Here is a 17,957-nt window from a genome sequence, read left to right on the forward strand (position 1 = left end):
ATTTATCTGTAACTGGTCTGTAACAGAACTAGGCTGGTCTGGATTTCAGAGAGGCAAAGGAAAATGGTCTGCAACTAGACTGGAATTCTGGTCTGTAACTGTGCTGTAAGATTAGATGATGTGTAACTGATCTGAATCAATTGCCTGTAGCTGCACTGGAATTTTCGATTGTCTGCAACTAGTCTGGATCAATTCTGTAACTCAGCTGAAATATTCCATGGGTTTCAACTGGTCCGGAACTCTACTGAAATGGGTACCAACTGGTCTGGAGCTATTCTGAAAAATCAAAGGGGGGCAACTGGTCTGGATAAGATATGAGCTCTGATATTTTATTCAGTGATCTTAAACCGTTCTTAAATTTAGTTCTTACTGTTCAATCACTAGAATATATTTTAGGCATTGACATTTAGTGGAATTTGGAATCCTAGTCTATGTAATAATACTGATAATGCGTATGTACTCTACGTAGATGTTTATTAGGCGCGAGGCAAGCGAACACTGCTGTAGACCACACTGGTGTGGACTGGCGGACAATGACAAATGACATGCGATATACATATGTTACAGTCTATGGAGTGGTAAATTTTTATGCACATTAATTTTTTTCAAGAAGAGATAAAATTTATACATGTGTAACTGATTAAATCAAGCTTAACTTTGTGAAACCTCTCCATATTGGAAATAATGGAGTGAAACTTTGTCAGGTTCACTATTATATTAATATTAAGTTACGAAGAAGAAGTTAATATAATAGAGAACCTGAGAAAGTTTTACTCCTTTATTTCCTTCATACATGTTATCTCATATATAAATTGCATATAGGTTCAAGGGTACCCACTGCACATAACCATACAACATGGGGAGTTGCTTTCTTTTGACGGCATTACAAAGGGGGACAAAATAAATTTAGACTGATATCAAAAGTAGGTTCAAAGATTTTCGCTGCGTTGATAAGATGATATTTGCATTCCCTTCGGGTTTTCACCGCGTCTGTTGGGTTTTCGCGATAACAGTTTCACTGACATTGCAGTCAGCGTCTTCAGGTCGAAGGTCTGACACTGTTGGAAACTGTTGTCGCCAAAACCCACAAACGCGGTGAAAACCCGAAGAGAATGCTGAGATCACCTGATAACAAAAGTATTTTACATAAAAGAATCTAGCAGAGGTGGGTAGTAAAAAATGTACAGGAGGAAAAAATATATATTAAATGAAATTATAACAGAAGAAACGAAGGTTGAAATATCAAATAGGACTCGGGCAAATAGTTAGCAATCAATGAAAGAATTTGCAATGATTTATTCGAATTTATTTACCCGTTCCACACAAAATGTTTTATTGCCAACTTCCACCATAACACATATATCAGCAATACGATTAATGGCAATACTTTTTACTTTTGATGTTACTAATACGTCATTAATGAAGATATTTTCTGGCAAGGTACTAGAAGTATAGATTTTGTCTTCTCTAACAATAGCTATGAATTCCCCTTCACAAATGCATTTGATGGGGCAACAACAAGATTTTAGTTTAATAGATGACTCAATGACACAAAACGAGCCATCATCTAACACAACAAAAGAGGAGTAATGCTTTCCTTTTATAGAATAGATTTCTGTGACATAATCCACTACATCCTTATAAAGTCTATCAAACACCCATATTTTTCAAATATCACTGAAGGGCATTTCTTCTATTTTTTCTATAGCTTTTTACATGAATGCCGACACCGAAAAAACAGGTTTTAGAGCACCAACGACAAAATTTTTGGGGTCAATCTCTTCTGTGCTGATAATCTTGGCACTTAGATTTTCAGCATAACCTTTTGCACTGCAGTCATGTGGCAAGGAACCAACATGCATAGGAAATGACCGCAAAAGCAAAAACATATCTGCTATTTTCATAGCAACGTGAGTTTTCCCAGACACAAACTTTTTCAATTGTCCAAGAATAGGCTCCGATGGGAAACAACTTGAATGAAATAACCAATAATGGACCAAGTTTCCTCACATGATCGGCTAAATGCTAATTTGAGTGACATTTGCTGATATAAAGCGATCACCAAAAATTTTGCTAAAGCCTTTTACAAAATCTATCAATAAGGTTTCAGCCACACCAATGTCAGACACAGATAGAGAGTTTAACAAGAATATTGCATGAACAACATTCAAATAATTCTGGAGCATTCTATTTGGTAGAACATCATGCAAAATTGGTATTGAAAAATAAAAAAACCGTAGTTATACTCAGCTGTTTTGTAGTATGCTAGTGACTTTCTATAGGTCATGGAGTGCGAGACAGGAAATTAGGGGGTTTGACAATAGCAAGTCTCATAGACACCAAATCAGTATGACCATGCAGTGAAAATGACCCAGATTTAAAATTTGGGCTAAACCAAAGCTTCATGAGAACTTTTCCTCCAGTGCCACCAAAAACAGAGTGCATTACATCTACTCCACAACCATTTACATAGTCAGGCATGATTTTCGAGAGTAGGCTCACACCCTTAAAGCCGAAAAATGCCTTCCCAGATTTCTCAGCCTCTTCTGCATGCCTTACTGAAGCACTCCGCCTCCACTTCCTCCACTTCCTTCTTCCACTTCATTCTGCCTCCTCCCTTTCCTTCTACTTCCTAAACTTCCTTCAGCCTTCTCCCCTCCCTTCTACTTCCTCCACTTCCTTCTACGTCTTCCACTTCCTTCAACTTCCTCCCCATCCTTCTCCCTCCTCCCGTTCCTTCCCCCTCTTCCCCTTCCTTCTACCTCCTCCCTTTCCTTCAACCTCCGCGACTTCCTTCTATTTCCTTCATTTCCTTCTCCCTCCTCCCCTTATTTCTCTCGCCTCCACTTCCTTCTACCCCCTCCACTTCGTTCTACGTCCTCCACTTCCTTCTACCCCCTCCACTTCGTTCTACCTCCTCCACTTCCTTCTACATCCTACACTTTCTTATACGTCCACCACTTCCTTCTTCCTCCTGCACTTCCTTCTACCTCCTCAACTTCCTTTTCATTCCTCCCCTTCCTTCTCTTTCCTTCATTTCTCAGCCCTCCTCCCCTTACTTCTCCCTCCCCTCCTTCATACTCCATTCTCCACTTCCTTCTACCTCTTCCACTTCCTTCTAACTCCTCCCCTTCCTTTACCTCCTCCACTTTGTTCTACCTCCTCTACCTCCTTCTACCTGCTCAACTTCCTTATACCTCCTCCACTTCATTCTACCTGCTCTACTTCCTTCCAACTCATCCATTTCCTTCTACCTCCTCCACTTCTTTCTGCCACCTTCAAATTATTCTACCTCCTCAATTTCCTTCTACGTCCTAAATAACTTCGACCTCCACTTCCTTCTACCTCCTCTCCTTCCTTGCCCCTCCTCCACTTCATTCTCCCCCCTCCCCTTCCTTCTCCCTCCTCCACATTCTTTTACCTCCTCCACTTCATTCTCACTCTTCCACTTCCTTCTACCTCCTCAATCTCCTTCTACTTCCTCTATTTCCTTCTACCTACTACCCTTCCTTCACCTCCTCCTTATTCTTCTACCTCCGCCGTTTTGTTCTACCTCCTCCACCTCTTTATACCTCCTCCAATTCCTTTAACCTACTCTTATTCCTCCTCCTTTCTCCTTCACTTCCTTCCCCTTCTCCACCAACTTTTCCCTTCTTCACTTTCTTCTACCTCCTCAACTTCCTTCTACCTCCTTCACTTCGTTCTGCCTTCTCTCCTTCCTTCTACCTCGTCCACTTCCTTCTATGTCCCCCACTTCCTTCTACCTCCTCCAATTTCTTTTAACTCCTCCTCCTTCTTCTACCTCCTCCCCTTCCTTCACCCCCCTCCACTTCCTGCACATTCTTCCTCCTCTTCCTTCTACCTCCTCCACTTCCTTCACCCTCCTACCCTTCCTTCTCTTTCCTCCATTTCCTAATTCCTCCACCCCTTCCTTCTCCGACATCCCCTTCCTCTACCAACTTACCTTCCTACTCAATCCTACACTTCCAACACTCTCCTCTACTTCCATCTACCTCCTCAACTTCCTTCTCCCTCCTCCACTTACTTCTACCTCCTCCACTTCATCCTACCTCCTCCACTTCCTTCAACGTCCTCCACATCCTTCTAACGTCTGCACTTCCTTCTACCTCCTCCACTTCCTTATGACTCCTCCACTTCCTTCTACCTCCACCACATTCTACTACCTCCTCCACTTCCTTCTATCTACTCAACATACTTCTACCACCTCCACTTCCTTCAACCTCCTCCACTTCCTTCTACCTCCTTAACTTCCATCTACTTCCTCCACATCCTTCTTCCTCCTCCATTTCCTTCTACCTCCGGCAATTCCTTCAACTTCCTAAACTTCCTTCAACCTCTTTCACTTTTTTCTACCTCCTCCACTTTCTTCTTCCTCCTCCATTTTATTTTGCCTCCTAAACTTTCTTCTGCCTACTCAACTTCCTTCTCTCTCCTCCACCTCATCCTACCTCCACCACTACCTTTTACCTCCACCACTTCCTTCTACCTCCTCCACTTCCTTCAACCTCCTTATCTTCCTTCTTCCTCCTCCACTTTTTTCTACCTCCTCCACTTTCTTCTGCCTTCTCAACTTCTTTCTTCCTCCTCCACTTCCTTCTACTTCCACCACTTTCTTCTACCTCCTCCAATTCCTTCTACCTACTCCACTTCCTTCTACCTCCTACACTTCCTTTTACCCCCTCCGGTTCCTTCGCCTTCCACCACTTTATTCTATGACCTGCACTTCCTTATTCAGCCTCCCCCTCCTTAAACCGTCTCAACTTCTTTCTACCTCTTCCACTTTCTTCTACCACCTAAACTTCTTAATACGTCCTCCACTTTCGCCTACGGCCTCCACTTCCTTCTACCTCCTACACTTCCTTCTACCTCCACCACTTCCTCTTACCTCCTAAACTTACTTCTACCTCCTTTACTACATACTACCTCCTCCACTTCCTTCAGCCTTCACCCCTTCCTTCAACCTCCTCCACTTCCTTCTACGTCGTCCACTTCCTTCTCCGACATCCCCTTTTTCTCCCTCCTCCACTTCCTTCTACCTTCTTCACCTCTTTCTACCTGATCCACTTCCTTCTACCTCCTCCAATTCCTTCTACCTCCTCTATTTCCTTTTTTATCCTCCATTTCCTTATACCTTCTCCACTTCCTTCTTCCTCATCCACTTCCTCCTACCTCCTTCACTTCCTTTTACCTCCCCCCCTTCCTCCTACCTCCTTCACTTCCTTCTACCTCTTCCACTTCCTTCTACCCCCTCCACTTACTTCTACCTCCTCCACTACCTTCTCTCTCGTCAACTTTCTTCTCCCACTCCACTTCTTTCTACGTCCTCCACTTCCTTATACCTCCTCCACTTCCTTCTTCCGCCTCCACTTCCTTTTAACTCCTCCACTTTCTTGCAAATCCTCCACTTCCTTCTACCTCCTCCACTTCCTTCTACCTCCTTCACTTCCATTTGCTTCCTCCACTTCCGTCTATTTCCCCCACTTCCTTCTCCCTCATCTACTTCCTTCTACCTCTTCCACTTCATTCTCCCTCCTCCACTTCCTCTTACCTCCTCCACTTACTTCTACCACCTCCACGTCCTTCATCCTCCTCCACTTACTTCTACCCCTTAATATACTTCCACTTCCTCCACTTCCTTCTACCTCCTCCATTCCTTTCTATCTCCGCCAATTCCTTCTTCCTTCTCAATTTCCATCAACTTTCTCCACTTTCTTTTACCTCCTCTACTTTCTTCTTCTTCCTCCACTTTCTTTTGCCTCCTCCACTTCCTTCAACCTCTATACCTTCCTTCACCTCCTCCACTTAGTTCTTCCTCTTCCACTTCCTTCAGCCTCCTCGTCTTCCTTCTGCCTCCTCCACGTATTTCTACCTCCTCCACTTCCTTCTACGTCCCAAAATTAATTCTGCCAACTTCAATTCCTTCTGCTTCCTACAATTCCTTCTACCTCCTCCCCTTCCTTCTACCTCCTCAACTTCCTTCTGCCTCGTCCACTTCCTTCTACTTCCACACTTTCTTCTGCCTCTTCCACATCCTGCTACGCCCTACACCTCCTTCTACCTCCTCCACATCCTTCTACCTCCTACACTTCTTTTAACCTCCTCCACTTTTTTCTACGTCCTCAACTTTCTTCTAACTTCTCCACTTCGTATTCCTCCTCCACTTCCTTTCTACCTCCTCCACATCCTTTTTTCCTCCACTTCCTTCTACCATCTCCTTTTCCTTCTACCTCATCCACTTAGTTCTACCTTCTCCAATTCCTTCTATGGCCTCCATTACCCTCTACCTCCTACACTTCCTTTTACCTCCACCACTACCTTCTGACTTCTCCCCTTCCTTCTCTTACCTCTTCATCTTCTCCCTCCTCCCCTTCCTACTCAATCCTTCACTCCCATCTTTCTCCTCCACTTCTATCTTTCTCCTCAACTTCCTTCTCTTTCCTCCCCTTACTTCTACCTCCTCCATTTTCTTCTACCTCCTCCACTTCCTTCAACGTTCTCGACTTCGTTCTTCGTCCTCCACTTCATTCTACCTCCTCCACTTCCTTCTACCACCTCCACTTCCTTCAACTTCCTCCACTTACTTCTACCTCTTTAACTTCCTTCTATTTCCTCCACGTCCTTCTACCTCCTCCATTTTCTTCTACCACCGCCAATTCTTTCTACTTCCTCAACTTCCTTCAACCTCCGCCATTTTCTTCTACCTCCTCATCTTTCTTCTTCCTCCTCCAATTTTTTTCCTCCTCCACTTTCTTCTGCCTATTCATTTTCCTTTTATCTTCTCCACTTCCTTCTACCACCCCCACTTCCCACTACCTTCTCCACTCCCTTCTCCCTCCTCCACACGAGTCACACGTGTCCAAGTGCCGCTCCCGTATATCCTCTGATTTCATGGGTAATTCGCCGATAAACTAACGCTGCTAGTGTCAGCAACGATTGTGAAAGTGTCTGCTGCTGACCAATGTGAAAATCTCCGATATTCACCCATTTTTGGCGTTTTTGTGGCATTTTTTGTGTTTGCCACAACCCAGCCGCTACCGAGATTTTTCAAAGTCGACATTCTTAAGGGTTGGCTTTGGCCACCGAGTGATTTTGTGTGATTCCAATGCCGTTTATTCTACAGCGCTTGTGAAAGTTTCGTTCTCTTAAGTGCATTTTTCATCCGATTACAAGTGGATTAAGTGTTCAGTTTTACCGAATTGGTTTTTATGTTATAATTCCTTATTTTAGTGAAAATCCGTCCTGATCGAGGGTAATCAGTGTTCCGGAGTTACTATTCTGTTATATTTCACCCCTTTAGTGTCATTCTGTGCCTAAGTTTCGGTTATTTTCGAAGTTTTATGTTTCATGAGTGAACATGTGATCCTGTTCTAATAATTACGTAATTATCTCTTATAAGTTTCATACCAAGTGTTTATATCCAGTGTAGGACATCTATATCATCTAATTCTATTATTCTGTGTGCCATTTACCTCCAAAAGTGATAATCTGGGGTTTTTTTTCGATGTTTTCGTAGTGATCGGCGATCGTCTTTTGTTTTGTTAACTGGTGTCTCATTATAACCTCCCTTTAGAGCCCCAGAATTGTGTTCTGAATAATTTTCTCAAGGTCCTGGTGGTATTGCGATCGTCCTGTGTTAATTAGGAGGCCAACAATCCCTTTTTCAAATATTAGTGTTTTTTGACTTTGACTTTATTTCATGTTTTTTGGCACCCCTCATTAGAGGCATATTTTTTGATTCGACGTTATTCTCACTGTGCTTACTACTATTTTACCGTGAACCGGAGCCTCTTCTGCTCTTGGGTGCCGAGTTTTTCATTTTTTAAATCTTAATTCAGTTTATGCGTGGTACTTTAACGTACCACCCTCTGTTGGACCACGGGCCTGCAGTGTCCCTCAAGTGCATACACCGTCTTTAGCTCACCGGTGCGCTGTCGTGTGTGAATTGAGGTAGTGTCCACTAGTCTGGTGCGCTATGGTGGGCAAAAACAAGTCATCAGTCAGGGGGGCTGGCCGTAAACGTAAAAAGAAGGCATCATCTGCCAGTGATCTCGGTGTGTCGCAGATCGGGGGCGATCGTTCTCGATCTCCTTCCCCCTCAGCGGCCGAAATCGTCCCCGACACTTATCATTCTCCCTCCAAATCTACGAAAAGCCATTCCACAAAATGCCCATCTTCTCCTACGCCATCGTCCACCCACGAGATCACCTCTTCTGCTTTCAAGGTACCATGTCGGGAAGTGGAAAAGTGTGAGGGCAAATTTTGGTCAAATTGCCCATCTTCTCCCACGTCATCGTCCATCCACGAGACCGCCTCTTCTACTTCAGTTGCAATGCCCACGAAAAAACTGAAGTCCTCCACGTTAAGCCCTCCACCTCCCCCGCTAACGGATGTTGAGATCCAGCCACCGCCTACCTGTCCTCCTTCCCCTTATTCCACTAAAAAGCCATCTCCTCCTGACTCGACCTCATTGACTTCTACCTCAACAACCTACGCCACAGCTACCGCCAACGCTACCGGGATGCCAGCCTTTTCCTATTCTGACGTTGGTGATGTGCCGAATAAGCGCACCGCTGTGGTGTGTGAGGCAGTCGAGAATGTCCCGCTTGATAATTACCTCATACCCATTTTGTCTGTTGTGGACCCTCGTGATATTAAATTTGCATCCAAGATCAGCAATAATAGGATTTGCGTCTACCTCAAAAGTTTGGCTCACGCCGAAAGGGTTGTTTCGGCTTTCCCTTTGTGTTATCAGGGGAAATCCTATAAGTTTAGGAAATATGTGTCAGGAGCAACTAGGATTTTTCTTTCAAATGTTCTACCAGACATACCCTCTTCGATTCTCCACAACATGTTCGCGCAGTACGGGCGTGTGGTGGGGTCGATCTCCTGCGTTCGATCCTCCTGTCGAGACCCTCGTCTGGCTCATGTGTTGGGGTTCAGACGACTAGCTCACGTGGTAGTGGACAACCTGGCGGATCTTCCCTTTTCCTTACCTGTGGAACATGCCGGGACCGTTTACACGGTTTTCCTTAACCTCGATGACATCGTCTGCACCACGTGCCGGAGGACGGGGCACCATCAGGCGCGATGCGACATCATGCGTGGGAAGTCTCCCACACCTGCTCCGGCCGTGAAGGCAGTCACGGTGCTTCCCACTCTACCCACACCGCCCCCTTCTCCCGAGAATCCAGCACCGCTGGTCGCGGAGGTGCCTCGGTCCTCGGTCGCGGAGATCTCTGCGTTGGAGGGAGTACCGAGGCCTTCCGGGGATGGAGCTCATCGGCCACCAAAACGGAGTCCTGACTCACCCACCGAATTCCAGGCGAAGAGGTCGGTGGTGGAGACAGAGGACCGCCTATCTTCCAATGACGACGACTGCCATGACTCAGACATGGCCGACCTGACTTCTAGTTATAACAGTTCTGGTGATGAGTCAGTTTCTGACCCTGGTAACACTGACGAGGATGACTTGCCTTTGGTCGGTGATGATATAGTCAATAAAGTCTTAAAGGATGTTAATGACCAAACTGACATCAAATCATATTTACATGATCTTAATGTTGACCTGCATGCCTTATATGTGACGGTTAGGAACAATTGGTATGCGTTTTCTAGAAAATCTGAAATTCTAAAAAAGGACTTAAATTCCAGGCCCTCAAGCTGCGTCTCCGTAAGGAGATTCCTGTAGAAACAGATGCTCAAACTTTATTCAATCCAAAAGACTCCTTTTCATAACATTTCTGAGGATATCTCTGATCCTGTATATAGAACTATATATCAAAGTCTTACGATTTTATCTTTAATCTATGTCTTTTTATCGTTATTTATTATGTAACAGTGGTGAGTCCCGTGGTGTCCACTAACGAAGGCTGCTGCGATTACATCAGCGGAGGCAAGGAGTGTCTCCAGATAGCAGCAGCCTCAAGACTTGACAGCTCTGTAACACCACCTCAAGGCATCACATTTGTTTTATGGACTTACCGACTTACGTGCCAGTCAATTAATTGAAATTACGAAACATCTATTGTAAAAGACCCCTGGCCCGGGGGAAGAGGGGGCCGGATTGTGGCCTCACCCGGGCCAGGTTAAATAAAAAACAAGTCCAAGTCCCATTTCTTCTCTTTCCTCTTTTTTTCTCCCTCACCCTCTTCCATCTCTCTCCTCAACTTTCATCTCCCTCCTCCACTTCCTTCTCCCTCCTCCATTTCCTTCTACCTCCTTCATTTCCTTCTATCTCATCCACTTCCTTCTACCTCCTCCACTTCCTTCTACCTCCTCTCCACCTTTCTACGTCCTCCACTTTCGTCTACCTCCTCAACTTCCCTCTACGTCCTCCAATTCCTTCTACCTCCACCACTTCCTCTTACCTCCTAAACTTACTTTAACCTCCTTTACTACATACTACCTACTCCACTTCATTCTGCCTTTACCCCTTCCTTCTACCTCCTCCACTCGCTTCTGTGTTCTCCCATTCCAACTACCTCCTCCACTTCCTTCTACGTCGTCCACTTCCTTCTACCTGTTCCACTTCCTTTTACCTCCTCAACTTAATTCTACCCTCTCTTCTTCCTTCTCCCACCCCCACTTGCTTCTACCCCCTTTACTTCGTAATATATCTTCCACTTCCTTCGCCTCCTTCCATTCCTTCCACTTCTTCCACTTACTTCTACGTCCTCCACTTTCTTCACCCTCCTCTTCTTCCTTTTCCCTCCTGCCCTTCCTTTTCAATCCTCTTCTTCCTTCTCCCTTCTCCCCTTCTTATTCCATCCTCCACTTCCTTCTTTCTCCTCCACTTCCTTCTACAACCTCAACTTCCTTCTACCTCCTCCCCTACCTTCAACCCCCTCCCCTTCTTTTCCCTCCTCCCCTTCCTTCTCTTTCCTCAACTTCCTTCAAGCTCTTCCCATCCTTTAACCTCCTCCACATACTTATACCTCTTCCACATCCTTCTAGATCCCCCTTTCTCTCCTACCTCCTCCACGACCTCCATCCTCCTCAACTTCCGTCTTACACTTCCACTTCCTTCTCCCTCCTCCCCTTCCTTCTGTTTCTTTTATCACTTTCTCCTTCATTCCCTTCCTTCTCTTTCCTCTTCTTCTCCTCCCTCCTCCCTTTCCTACTCAATCCCGAACTTCCACCTCTCTCCTCCACTTTAATCTCCCTTCCCAACTTCCTTCTACATCCTTCGCTACCTTCTACCTCCTCCTCTCTCTTCTACCTCCTCCGCTTCCTTCTACCTCATATTCTTCCTTCAACCTCCTCTTCTTCCTTCTTCCTCGTCCACTTTCTCCTTACTCCTCCACTTCCTTCTTTCTCCTCAACTTCCATCTACCTCCTCCACTTCCTTCTACTTCCACACTTTCTTCTACCTCCTCCACTCCCTGCTACGTCATACACTTCCATCTACCTTCTCCACTTCCTTCTACCTCCTCCACTTCTCCTACCTCCTACACTAACTTTTACCTTCTCCACTTTCTTCTACTTCCTCCACTTTCTTCTAACTCCTCCACTTCTCATTCCTCCTCCACTTCCTTTCTACATCCTCCACATCCTTTTATCCTTCATTTCTTTCTACCTTCTCCACTTCCTTAAACCTCCTCCACTTCCTTCTACCTCCTCCACTTCCCTCTACCGTTTCAACTTCTTTTTACCTCCTCAACTTCCGTCTTTTTCCTCCACTTCCTTCTCCCTCCTCCTTTTCCTTCTACCTCATTCACTTAGTCCTACCTTCTCCACTTCCTTCTACCTTTTCCACTTCCTTCATTCTCCTCCACTTCCTTCTATTGCCTCCACTTCCTTCTACCTCCTACACATCGTTTTACCTCCACCACTTCCTTCTGACTTCTCCCCTTCCTTCTCCGACATCCCCTTCTTCTCCATCCTCCCCTTCCTTCTCTTTTCTCATGTTCTCCATCCTCCCCTTCCTGCTCAATCCTCCACTTCCATCTTCCTCCTCAACTTCCTTCTCCCTCTTCCACTTACTTCTTACGTTTTCACTTCCTTCTACGTCCTCCACTTCCTTCCACAACCTCGACTTCCTTCTACGTCCTCGACTTATTTCTACCTCCTGCACTTCCTTCTACCTACTCCACTAACTTCTCTCTAATCCTCTTACTTCTACCACCTACACTTCCTTCAACCTCCTTCACTTCCTCCTACCTCCTTCACTTCATTCTACTTCCCCCACTTCCTTGTACCTATTCCATTTCCTTCCACCTCCAACAATTCCTTCTACCTCTTCAACTTCTTCAACCTCCTCCCCTTTCTTCTACCTCCTCCGCTTTCTTCTTCCTCCTCCATATTCTTTTTCTCCACCACTTTCTTCTTCCTACTCAACTTCCTTCTCTCTCCTCCACTTCCTTCTACCTCCTCAACTTCCTTTTACCTCACCGTCTTCCGTCTGCCCCCTCTATTTCCTTCAACCTTCTAATCTTCCTTCTTCCTACTCCACTTTTTTTCTACCTCCTTTACTTCCTTTTACCGCCTCCACTTCCTTCTCCCTCATCCGCTTCCTTCTACCTCCTCCACTTCCTTCTCCCTCCTCCACTTCGTCTACCTCCTCCACTTCCTTCCACCTCCTCCACTTCCTTCTTTATCCTCTACGTCCTTATACCTTCTCCACTTCCTTCTCTCTCATCCACTGCCTTCTATTTCCTTCACATCCTTCTACCTCATCCACTTCCTTCTATCTCAACCACTTCCTTCTACCTCCCCCACTTCCTCCTATCTCCATCACTTTCTTATACCTCTTCCACTTACTTCTACCTCCACAACTTCTTTCTACCTCATCAACTTCCTTCTACCTCCTCCACTTGCTTCTACCTCCTTTACCTCCTCCTAACTCCTCCATTTCCTTCTACCTCCTCCACATCCTTCTACCTCCTCCATTTCCTTCTACCTCCTCCCCTTCCATCTGTCTCCTCCCCTTCCTCCTTCGACCTCCCCTTCTTCACCCACCTCTCCTTTCTTCTCTTTCCTCAATTTCCTTCTACCTCCTCCACTTCCTTCTGAATCCTCCACTTCCTTCCGTCTCCTCCAATTAATTCTACATTCTCAACATTTTTCTGACTCCTCCACTTCCTTCTACGTCCTCCACTTCCTTCTGTCTTCTCCAATTCCTTCTGCCTCCTCCAATTCCATCTACCTCCTCCGCTTCCTTCTCCTTCCTGACCATCCTCCTCCCTCTTCCCCTTCCTTTTCCCTCTTTCATTTCTTACAGCGTCCTATCATTTCTTCTCTTTCCTCTTGTTTCTCCTACCTCCTCCCCTTCCCACTCCATCCTCCACTTCCTTCTCTCTTCTCCACTAACATCCCCCCCTCAACTTCCCTCTCCCTCCTCCACTTCCTTCTATCTCCTTCACTTCCTTCTATATCCTCCACTTTCTTCTAACTTCTCCACTTTCTTCTAACTCCTGACTTTCTTCTACGTCCTCCACTTCTTTCTACATCCTCCACTTCCTTCTACGTTCTCAACTTCTTTCTACCTCCTCCACTTCCTCCTACCTCCTCCACTTCATTCTTCCTCCTCCATTTTCTTCTACCTCCTCCACTTCCTTCTACCTCCTCCACTGGCTTCTTCTTCCTCTACTTCCTACTACCTCCTTCACTTCCTTCTGCCTTTTCCACTTCCTTCTACCTCCTCCACTTCCTTCTGCATACTCCCCATCCTTCTACCTCTTCCCCTTCCTTCTACCTCTTCCTTTTCCTTCTCCCTCCTCCACTTCTTTCTTCCTCCTCCCCTTCCTTCTCCGACTTCCCCTTCTTCTTATTCCTGCAATTCCTTCAACATCCTCCGATTCCTTCTACCTCCTCCCCTTCTTTCTACGTCCTCCCCTTCCTTCTTTCTCCTCCCCTTCCTTCTCCCTTCTCCCCTTCCTTCTCTGACCTCCTCTTCTTCTCCCTCCTCCCTTTACCTTTCTTTCCTCCACTTCTTTCTACCTCCTTCACTTCCTTCTACCTCCTCCACATCCTTCCACCTCCTCCACTTCCTTTTACCTCCTTCACTCCCTTCTACGTCCTCCACTTCCTTCTATCTCCTTCACTACTTCCTACCTCCTCCACTTCTTTCAACCTTCTCCCCTTCCTTCTACCTTCTCCACTTCCTTCTACCTCCTCCACTTCCTTCCACCTCCTCCCCTTCTTTCTCTTTCCTTTTCTTCCTTCTCCCTTCTCCCCTTCCTTCTCTTTCCTCTTATTCTTCTCCCTCCTCCCCTTCCTACTGAATCCTCCCCTTTCTTCTGACTCCTCCACTTCCATCTCCCTCCTCAACTTCCTTCTCCCTCCACCACTTACTTCTACCTCCTTTATCTCCTTCTACCTCCTCCACTTCCATCTACCTCCTCCAGTTCCTTATACCTCCTCTACTTCCTACTACCTCCTCCACTTCCTTCAACCTACTCATCTTCCTTCTTCCTCCTCCACTTTTTTCTACCTCCTCCACTTTCTTCTGCCTCCTCAACTTCTTTCTTCCTCCTCCACTTCCTTCTACTTCCACCACGTTCTTCTACCTCCTCCACTTCCTTCTTCCTACTTCTCTTCCTTCTACCTCCTACACTTCCTTTTACCACCTCCGGATCCTTCTACTTCCACCACTTTATTCTATGACCTGCACTTCGTTATTCAGCCTCCCCTTCCTTAAACCTCCTCCACTACATTCTACCTCTTCCAATTACTTCAACCGCCTCAACTTATTTCTGCCTCTTCCACTTTCTCTACCTCCTAAACTTCTTGATACCTCCTCCACTTTCGCCTACGGCCTCCACTTCCTTCTACCTCCTACACTTTCTTATACCTCCACCACTTCCTTCTACCTCCTCCCCATCCTTCTCCGACATCCCCTTTTTCTCCCTCCTCCACTTCCTTCTACCTTCTTCACCTCTTTCTAACTGCTGCACTTCCTTCTACCTCCTCCAATTCCTTCTACCTCCTCTATTTCCTTTTTTATCCTCCATTTCCTTATACCATCTCCACTTCCTTCTCCATCATCCACTTTCTCCTACCTCCTTCACTTTCTTCTACCTCCTCCACTTCCTTCTACATCCTTTACTTCCTTCTACATCCTTTACTTCCTTCTACCTCGTTAACTTCCTTCTGCTTCCTCCTCTTTCTTCTACCTCCTCCCCTTCCTTCTTCCTTCTCTCTTTCCTTCTCCGACCTCCCCTTCTTCTCCCTCCTCCCCCTCCCTATCTTTCCTCCACTTCCTTCTACCTCCTCCACTTCCTTTTACCTTCTCCACATCCTTCTACTTCCTCCACTTCCTCCTACGTCCTTCTATTCCTTCTACGTGCTCCACTTTCTTCTACCTTCTACACCTCTTCCTACCTCCTCCACTTCCTTCTACCTTCTCCACTTCCTTCTACCTCCTCCATCTCCTTCTACCTCCTCCACTTCCTTCTCCCTCGGCCTCAACATTGTACTCCTCCGCTCACTGGGCGATCATCGATCCACCAGGCCACCACTGCCGGTTGGACTCTTCATTAAAATCGCTCTTTTAATGATAACTTTTTAAGGATTGCGTGATGCACTCGCCAACGGCTATACCTACGGAGCGGACGTGTTTTTCGCGAGCTCCCTCGTCCCGTTAGCCCGATCAAACAGGTTTCGCTGCCCGGCGCTTGCTTCAGCAATCGCCCGGGCCTCGGTCTCGTTCGGTGAACGCGATAGTGTTCTGTTTTTTACCTTACGCGGCGCAGCAGCGCTAGTTTTTCTTGCTTTAACAGTGCCAGTGCGCGGATACGTGACGGCTTTTTGTTTGTAATAATGCCCCGATATCGTGTATCTATAATCAAGATCACGCTAACCGAAGTGGTTAACGAATTAACTAGCAATGAGCTAATGAAGTTCATTGAAAAAGAGATAGGAGTGAAGGAGGAAGAGCTTTTGGGCCTACAATTTGGGCCGTTCGAGAAAACAGCCTTTCTAAAGATGACATCCAAAGAAGCCGTCCAGAGGATCCTTATGGAGGCTGAAGGACTGGTGCCTTTCCCATCAAAGAAGAACAGAAGAGGCCTGGTAAGAGTGGAACCAGCGACAAATTGGACAAATTTCGTCCGTGTTAGCATGTTTCTCTTCGAGGTTACTAAGGAAGAGGTATGTGAAATCCTAAAAGACTATGGCAAAATTGTGGATTACACCGAGACAAAATGGGGGAACACAGGTTTAAAGTTAAGAACGGAAACAGGAGAGTTAAGATGGTTTTGGATAAAAATATTCCCAGCTATTTAAATTTGGCCGGGGAAAGAGCTCTAATTCATTACGATGGGCAGGTCCAAACGTGCTCAAAATGTGGGGGCACGGATCATTTGAGGGTAAAATGTCTCAATCTCACGGTGGTTTTGAAAAGGGGGTATAGTGACGCGGCGAAAGCCATGACAAATGAGGAGGAGGAGTTAATGGAAATATGTCATCAACAGGAAAACTCTCGGGCGAGGGAAGTGGGCTGAATAACTCAGATATGCCCAGGGAATCTGAAAATGACGAGGCCGAAAAGGCAAGAAGGGGAGGTAGGGGGAAACGAGATGGGAGGGTGAGGAAGAACAGTGATAGCTCTGCTCCCGTTTTGGATAAGAGTATGGAAAAAGACAATAGGGCTAAAGACGTCAAAAATGTAAAAAAAATTGAAGATCGAGGAGAAGGAAATGGAACCTTCCACAACCAGTTGTATTGAGTCGAGCACACAAGCTTCCTTGGGGCAGGAAAAGGGAGCCTCAGAGAAAAGGGAAGGGGACTCGGTTATTGAAGAACTTACAATAGACTGGGCCTTCATTATGGAAAGGGAGGGGAGTGAGGAGTGTGCCTCGCCTGGAGAACCAGGAGAGGGGGATAGAGATAGGGAAAGTGAGGGGAGTGTGTCCACAGACACGCCTGATGAGCCGAGAGGCGAGCTAGATGTGGGGGGTGGGAAGAGGGATTCGGCCGACACAGCTGTGAAGCCACGAGGAATTCAAACTGAGGGAAGGGAAATACCGGTTTGGGAGGGGAGTGGGGAGAGTGGGGAGGCCGTCGAAGGGAAAGAAGCGGGTAGGGACCTACCGACTGAAGAGGAAGCCGGCTCGGAAACAGCTGATGATCGGGAGGAAAGAAAAAAAAAAGAAATGTGTAAGAATCCGAATTATTTGATTTTGCAAATCCCAAAAAGGAAAAGTGCAGCTAAAATTAAGAGTGCAATTATAAAGGATTCTCAAAAAGAATCCAAATGAGTAAATTAAAGATCGGGTCCCTTAATATACGCGGAATCTCCGCGAGACACAAAGTGGAGGAAGTGATTAATTGTTTTCTAGTAAATGATATTGATATGTTGTTGTTACAGGAAGTCATCCCTTCAGAATTTTGGAAGGGACACAATTGTAAATTTATTTGTAATACAAACGGGAACAGAGGAACTGGTATCCTTTTCAAAAATCATTTTAAGCCAATGGACACTTGTTTAAGCCCTGATGGGAGAATTTTAATTTTAGACTTCAAATTTGTAAAAATTATAAATGTGTACGCCCCAGCGGGCAGTAGATTGCAAAAGGAGAGGAAAGAGTTCTTCACTTCTACTCTTTCCATTCATATGAATGGTTTTACATAAAAAACAATCCTGGGAGGTGACTTTAATGCCATCATAGAAGCTAAGGACAGCTTGAACAACGACAAGCAAATAATCTATCCGGTTAATAAAGAATTAAAAACGTTACTCAGCACCTTCAGTGCTATCGATACGAATGAGCTCGCAGACGCCGCAGGCAAAATAGATTATACATTAATTACAAAAACGTACGCGACAAGGGTTGATCGGTTCTACATTCAAAGGAAATCTGATGTAAGCCTGGAAACACAAGGGAGTTTTCCAGTTAAATGTAGTGACCATAATTTGGTTATCCTAAATGTGTCAGTAAGCAATTTTCATACACACAAAATCTGGCCACGCTCATCAAATTAATACAAATCTTTTT

Source organism: Ischnura elegans (assembly GCF_921293095.1).
Source record: "Ischnura elegans chromosome 13 unlocalized genomic scaffold, ioIscEleg1.1 SUPER_13_unloc_4, whole genome shotgun sequence".
NCBI classification, from domain to species: Eukaryota; Metazoa; Arthropoda; class Insecta; order Odonata; family Coenagrionidae; genus Ischnura; species Ischnura elegans.